General features: G+C 44.0%; 1 pseudogene; it reads left to right on the forward strand.

Moving 5' to 3' along the window:
- Positions 1-4,805: 4,805 nt before the first annotated feature.
- LOC142052106 (protein N-lysine methyltransferase METTL21D pseudogene) lies at positions 4,806-5,490 on the forward strand (annotated as a pseudogene).
- Positions 5,491-7,215: the final 1,725 nt, after the last annotated feature.

The following is a 7,215-nucleotide window of genomic DNA, read 5'->3' on the forward strand; positions in this document are numbered from 1 at the left end:
TGGACCAAAGCAGGGAGTCATAAACAGTAGCAGGGGGGGTCAGGACTGGTGGAAGAAGTCGTCATGCAGGAGGCAAACAGTAGAAATAACACCATAATCCCTAACTTTGAATGGCAGTATTTTTCTGTGTCCACCCGCAATAAATGTGTTGTACACTGCGGTACTATTTCTCTAACTGACATCCTCCATTCCTTTGACTCCAGCTGGGCGTGGCTTGACTAGCATTCAATTTACCACTGTGATTTTTAACAAACAAAAAGCTATTTTAGGAAAAAATACACACACAAAAAAGTGTTTGGAGAGCATAAATAAGATTGCAAAATCAAGCCTTCTGAAATTAGGCAACGTAGGAATTGAGGATTCAGACACATTAAGATTCACTCTTCAAATACATGATGCTTTATATTCTTTTCCCCACCTTGCAGAGCACAGGAGGGACCAAGCCATGGAAGTGAATCAGGCCTGCACCGTACAGGAGGTTGTTGTGGTAGGATTCCTTTCTTATTCATGGCAAAAGCTGGAAGCTAGTAAGGGGTGATTCAGGGATTGGAGGAAAAGAAAGAGAAGACTGATTATTTTTTTTAAGGATGAGAATTTTGCCTTTCAGAATCGTATTTCACCCTTAGCTCTGCCATACAGCTCCTGTGGAATGACAAACAAGTCACTTAAACGAAATACACATGGGTGATTATGAATGACTCCATCCTTTGACATCCAGCTGGATCATTAAATTATTTCTGGCAAGTGATGCAGCAAAGAAACTTTGAATTTACTGGTCAAAGAAGGTTAGCTGCATGTATTACTGAATGGGCAGCTGGTTGTTAATGTCCCTGATAAACACAAAGACACTGCAGATAAGCCATAGTTTTGAGTACTTTAAGAAAGCTTTCCTGAGGTTTGTTCTTTCTTATTCTGCAGTAGCATATAATCAGTTATTCTGTTGTCAAAAAAAAAAAAAAAAAAGAAAAGAAAAAACAACCTCCAAAACACACAGAAAAGTTTTGACGAGTTTCATCTAGGCAAAAATTAGGAGAACTGTTGGACAACTTCTTTCTTTCTTTCCATCCTGCACTTATGTGTATTCATTATGAGGTGTAGGAATTGGTTGCCCAAGCCCATAGAGCAAACATAGCTTTGAAAAACAGCATTTGAAACCCTGCCTTTAAACTCTGGAGAGCCACAAGGTCCAGGCAGTGGCTTCAGGAGACCCAAGCATTTGTGATATTCTGAAATGCTGTCTGGGGCCTATGAGGGTGCAACAGATAACTCAAGTTCATTAGTTTCTTTTGAAAGAATGTATTATGCTATTGAATAGTAAATTGCAAAAGTCTAAAATACTTCAGAGGGAAGCATATGTCCCTCAGGCTAATGGTATGCCAAACTAAAATATCCAAGCTCTAGTGTTGGATTTAGTCTAATTCTGCTATGTTCATGAATACAAATGTAAGCAAAATCAACAGCTTTTGAATTCAAGGAGGTGAAAAGGTGAGCAAATAAATCACGTGGCAAAAAATAACTGTGCTAACTTTAAAATTGCCCTTTTCTTCAACCAGAACATGCACACATTAAATATTTGTCCTAAAAGGACAAGTTCAGACCAAGTGAAAAAGCTGCAACTATATTAGTCACTTCTTAAAAACTTAGTGTTTTTCATTAGGAGTCTGGCATTTATTTCATGACCTAAATGTAGCTCTCTCACATGAACCTGGAGTCATCACTCTTACAGTGTTTAAACGTCAGGAGAAATGCAGAAATTTGAAAAAATAATACTATCAACATCTGCATTTTTAAAAAAATCCATTAAAAATGCCTCGGGTCACATTATTTTATTGTAATACACAAATACTTCATGGTCTCTGAGCCCATGCATGAAAGCTTTACTCAGCTCACATGGAAAAGCTGAATGACAGTATACGACCACAAACATCCATGAGTTAGTGACATCTTTTGGTTGGTGTCAAAAAAATTAATTATGTGCCCAGTTTCTTGTTAGACATATATCAAGGAGTCAAAGGGTCCACCTTGTGAGCCAATCTGAACTGCCTCAGCCCTGAGGAAAACATCCCTATATTAGGCACTGAAGTCAGAGTAATTGCATCCAAACACCCACACAGGGAGAGGAACAGCCAGGCCTGTCATCTGACCAGAGAAAATAGCCTGAAATGAAGAGAGGGCTGTGCCACAGAGGTAGAGATGTGCCACTGGTGTAACAGGACTTTCCCCTTTCTCACAGGAGGTAGTACAATAGACAGGGTCTGGAGGGCAGGCAGGGTGCCCTGGCCACCGTGAGAAGTGGGATGTAAGAGAATGGGAGGTGGGGTGGTTGTGCTTGTCCCAATATAAAAGTATATTTGTTTCAAGCTACAGTGACGTTATGGTCCAATAGGCCTATGTCAGCAGGCCACTTGTTTTTCAATCCTTTTTCTCCTTCTCTGGTGTTTCTTTCAATGATTGACCAAAATGCTTTGTTTTGAAGAGGAAAATTGAGTGCCCAGAAGCCATGGGGCTCCAAAGAGCTGAGGAGAGCACCTGCAAGGCTGTCAGGTCTTGGGCTATGAGGTCCTGTCTGTGCCACACCAAAACACCAAGACCTGACATCTCCACTCAGGTCTCCACCCGTTCACCATGCAGGTTGCTCTGCTTGGTTTTTCCCCCCATGCAGGAGGTTGGGTCCCACCATGTGCTCTCTCCCATTCTCCTCTGCCCTCGCAGAGCAGAGGAAAGGAAGAGGTGTGAGAAGGTGCAGTGGAGTTTTCTTTCTTCCCTTCCTGAGCAAGAAATCTTGGGAAGAGAAGTAGCAGAAGGACTACTGCTTGCAGGTGAGCTGGGCTGGGACTGGTCTCTTCACTCTCCCTCGCCATCCCCATACTGAAACAGCCCTCAATCAGGAGGGAAAGGAATACTTCTGCTGGCTTCTGTTGGGTTTTCCGAATGGTTGCTTTTCAGTGGGAGGTGGGTAAATGGGGATAGTATCCACTCAGAGAGGATTCCTACCCCTCCTTAGCTCATCTGCAAGAGTCCTGCACAGAGCTTGTCACATAAGAGGTGCACCAGCTCCAGGTGAAGCTTCATGAACCACATGGAAAACTGTGGGGATTTGCAACACTGGAAAAGGTACACAGCTGAAGAAAATTAACCGATCCCACCACCCTGAGCAGGCTATTGTACAGTTGGACCCCTTGCATCCATTTTGCTGAAATATATGCTACAAGCATAATAAATGAAAGGAAGGTGGAAAAAAAGGAAGTGCTGAAACTGGACCAATTGCCTGGAGAGACCTCAGATCAAGGATAATCTCTATAAATTATGTTTTGCCTGTGCAAACAAGCTGTGGCATGCTCAGACCTCCTCAAAACTTTGCATCATAATAATTTGTTTTAAAGAATAACAAGACTAAAGTCCCATGATCCACTTTTAAAGATCATTGTAAAAGCAGGATTTAATTAGTTTTCTTAATCAAAAGGAAATAGAACGAATGCCAGTGTTACACATTACAAGCACTAAATCTGAAGTACAAAGTTGTAACTGATGTATATGCAGACTCAGACTGCCTCCGCATAACCAGCATGTCCCATACTGGGTGAGCAGTTGGGGAAAAACTTGAGTTGCTGCTTGAAGGAGAGGTGAGGAGGTCACATTTGGTTAAATCAACATTCTGCTTTTATAATTGAAGTTAAAAAAAACCCCAATATTCAGGCACAGGCATTAATCCTGAAATGTGATCCCATAAGCTATACAGTATTTCTGTCACACCTCCAGCAGTCATATGTCAGCAGCTGGTTTCTATGTCCCAAAGCACTCTTCCAGGGCTGGGAGTTGGATGTCACTGCCACTTATCATTACTGCACTCTTTGCTCCTTGCCTCTAGTGACCTGCCATTCCTGACAGAGACTTTACTCCTGCTACTTGCTTGCAATCTGAGAGATCCTCTGGCCTTAGCTGGGAAGCTCCTGCAACCCTCGCTGGGGCAACATTGCTCCATCCTGATTCCCAGTGCATGGCCAAGAGTGAATGCCACAGCAGCAGCCATTAAGCAGTAAAATAAATAGAAAACAACACTCATGAGTCTGAGTGAAAAAGGACAGAGCAGCATTTAAGGGCTGCCTTCCTTCTATTCTCCGTATAACACAGACGCTTGGTCATATGAAGAGCTAACTCATCTCTTACAACACAGTTCTGTTCAGAAACTGGATCACTCCCTCCAGTAGGAAAGCCAAATCTCATTAAGTGCTATTTTCCAGGGGCAACTGGCATCTGCTGGCAGAGTTTAAAGCAGATTAGGACTTTGGACATGTCTACAAAGACATATCCAGCAATTGTGTTCAGTGTTTAATTTCTTTGATCTTCCAGTCCTTACAGGCCTGGAAGGGCTGTAAATATGGGCTCCGGAGATTTAACTGAGGAAATAACAATAACACAATAATTAAACTCATAGATGGCATTTTTTATCTTCAGCTGTCCAGCCTTTTTACAATGGAAATAAAGAGGACAAAGCCAGAGGACTCAATGCAGCCTTGCAGGAAGACCCCATGCTGTCACACACATCAAATCCCTTTCATAGCTGTACCCACCTCCAGGTTAAAAGTCATTTCTTTTCCTAGCCATTACTCCTGCTGAGAAGCTCTTTCAGGACCTCACTGCTGGAGTCATTAGTGGCCAACTTAATTTTGGTTATGCATTTTTCATCCCAGTCTCCTTCATTAGCAGAAATAATTACATGTTCTTGCTTTTTTACTCTCCCACTGGATGTGCTTATGGGCAGCTACCATGGCCTGTCTTTGCCTTTCCACAGCCTTGCAGTGACCATGGAGGGCTTCATGTGGGAGCTGGGGTGGCGGGGCACGCCGGTGCTGAAGCTGGAGCAGCAGGTGGTAGGTGGCATGGGCTGCATGGTATGAGGTGCCATGCTGGTTCTCACCAAGTTCCTGGAGACCGGCACCTGACCTTTTGCCCACCGCAATGTCCTCGAGCTAGGCACTGGCACCAGCGCCGTCAGCATCATGGCAGCCACGCTGGGGGCAAAAGTGATGGTCACCAACCTTGAGGAGCTGCAGAAGCTGTTGATGATTAATACAGAGAACAACAAACATCTGGTCACAGGGTCAGTCCGAGCCAAGGTACTGAAATGGGGTGAAGAGGTAACATAATTTCAGCCTCCCCCCAATTATATACTAATGGCTGATTGCATTTACTATGAGGAGTCGTTAGAATCATTAGCAGAGACACTGAAAGACCTTATTGGCCCTGATACATGCATCTTGTGCTGTTATGAACAGAGGACTGTGGGAAAGAATCATGAAATTGAGCAAAAATAAGTTGCTTCAGATGGACTCTGAGCTGGAAAATCTCCCCTGGACAGGCATGATGAGGAGTATTGCAGTGAAGACGTTCATATCGTGAATATCCACAGGAAACAAATGAATTTTCCATTGTGAGATCTCTGACCACAGTGTCTGTCCTCTAGCAGCTGGTAGAGCTCTGGACAAGAGGGAGAGGTTATAGAATAACACCACAAAGGGACTGTCTCCGGTGTCGTTTGTGACTGATCTATAGAAAGGCTTCTCAGTGGTGGACTTGACATGAGGCCCCAGAAGTGGGTCATTAGTCTAGATCCACTGATAGTGCATACCAAGAGGACAGAGGTGAGCTGTTGATGTCTGCAGGCTGAGGCAGAGGAAGGCAGAAAATGGAACCAGAGCTTCACCCAGACCAGCACTGGGTGCATGTTCTGGTTATCTCTGCTGGGCAGCCACAGAGCAGCGGGCAGCTGGCCAAGTGCTCACAGAGCAGATTGGAGGACACTCCACCGAAGGCTCTGTGAGGAGAAACCTGCAAGCAGGCTCAATCGCACAGCCCCATGTTGGGCGCCAAAAAAGACTGTCATGGTTTAACCCCAGCTGGCAACTAAACACTCACTCACTCCCCCCAGTGCAATGAGGAAGAGAATGGGAAAAGTAAAAGTGAGAAAACTTGTGTGTTGAGATAAAGACAGTTTAATAGGTAAAGCAAAAGCTGCACACACAAGCAAAGCAAAACAAGGAATTCATGCGCTACTTCCCATCGGCAGGCAGGTGCTCAGCCTGCTCCATCATGTATAACGGCTACTTGGGAAGACAAACGCTGTAACTCCAAACATCCTCCTTTCCTTCTTCTTCCCCCAGCTTTATGTGCTGAGCATGATGTCATATGGTATGGAATATCCCTTTGGTCAGTTGGGGTCATCTGTCCCAGCTGTGTCCCCTCCCAACTCCTTGTGCACCCCCAGGCCACTCGCAGGTGGGGTGGGGTGAGAGGCAGAAAAGGCCTTGACTCTGTGTAAGCCCTGCTCAGCAATAAGGAAAATTTCTCTGTGTTATCAACACTATTTTCAGCACAAATCCAAAACATAGACCCATAATAGGTACCATGAAGAAAACTAACTCTACCCCAGCCAAAACCAGGACATCTAGCAAGAAGCAGTCAGTCATACAACTCTGTCACTCATAGGTGGAGATGTGAATCTCTGATCTTTCTCTACTGTGCTTTCTCCTGCATTTTACTGGCTTAGATTCAGCAGGTAAACTACCCAACAGCTGTGATCAGAGGCAGAGCATATGTTTTTCCCCTGATCTGATAGCTTTTCTCTAAAGAAGGGGGCCCTATTCTCCAGCATCCACAGGCTAGCTGGGTTACAATGACAAAAGCTGAGAAATGACCGTGGCTTGCCCACTGTCTCTTCTGGAGAGTTCTCAAATTGGCTGAAGGCAAGCCATGGTAAGTCCCAGTCAAAAGGAAAAGAGTAATAGCAACATATTGAGGGTACATGTAACAATACCATTAAATTACTTAGTTCATCTGTGTCCCAAATTTTAAAGCCACAAGTTACTTGAGAGGGTTTTTTTTGCAAGTAAACAAATATAGCATCAACTATTTCCAGTCATAGTCTGGCCTCCCTAGCACTTATGAAGAAGTGCATTGGGAGTGAAAGCAAGCAAACAGGATGATTCATTTATCCCACAGCTTAGCAGCTGGATGAATCCTCTATAATCAAGGCCAAACAGGACCTCTAAGGCTTTAAACGAATAGTACTGTTCAAACCCTGTGAGACAGAAATGCTGGTAATGCCTCATCATCTGCAAAGAAATCAAGACTCACATTTCTATGAAATTTAAGTACATAGAAGTGAAGTTCCTGTGGCACTACTCAACAGATGACAAACAGTAAAAACAGTGAGAA

Source organism: Phalacrocorax aristotelis, chromosome 1, assembly GCF_949628215.1.
Source record: "Phalacrocorax aristotelis chromosome 1, bGulAri2.1, whole genome shotgun sequence".
Taxonomy (NCBI): domain Eukaryota; kingdom Metazoa; phylum Chordata; class Aves; order Suliformes; family Phalacrocoracidae; genus Phalacrocorax; species Phalacrocorax aristotelis.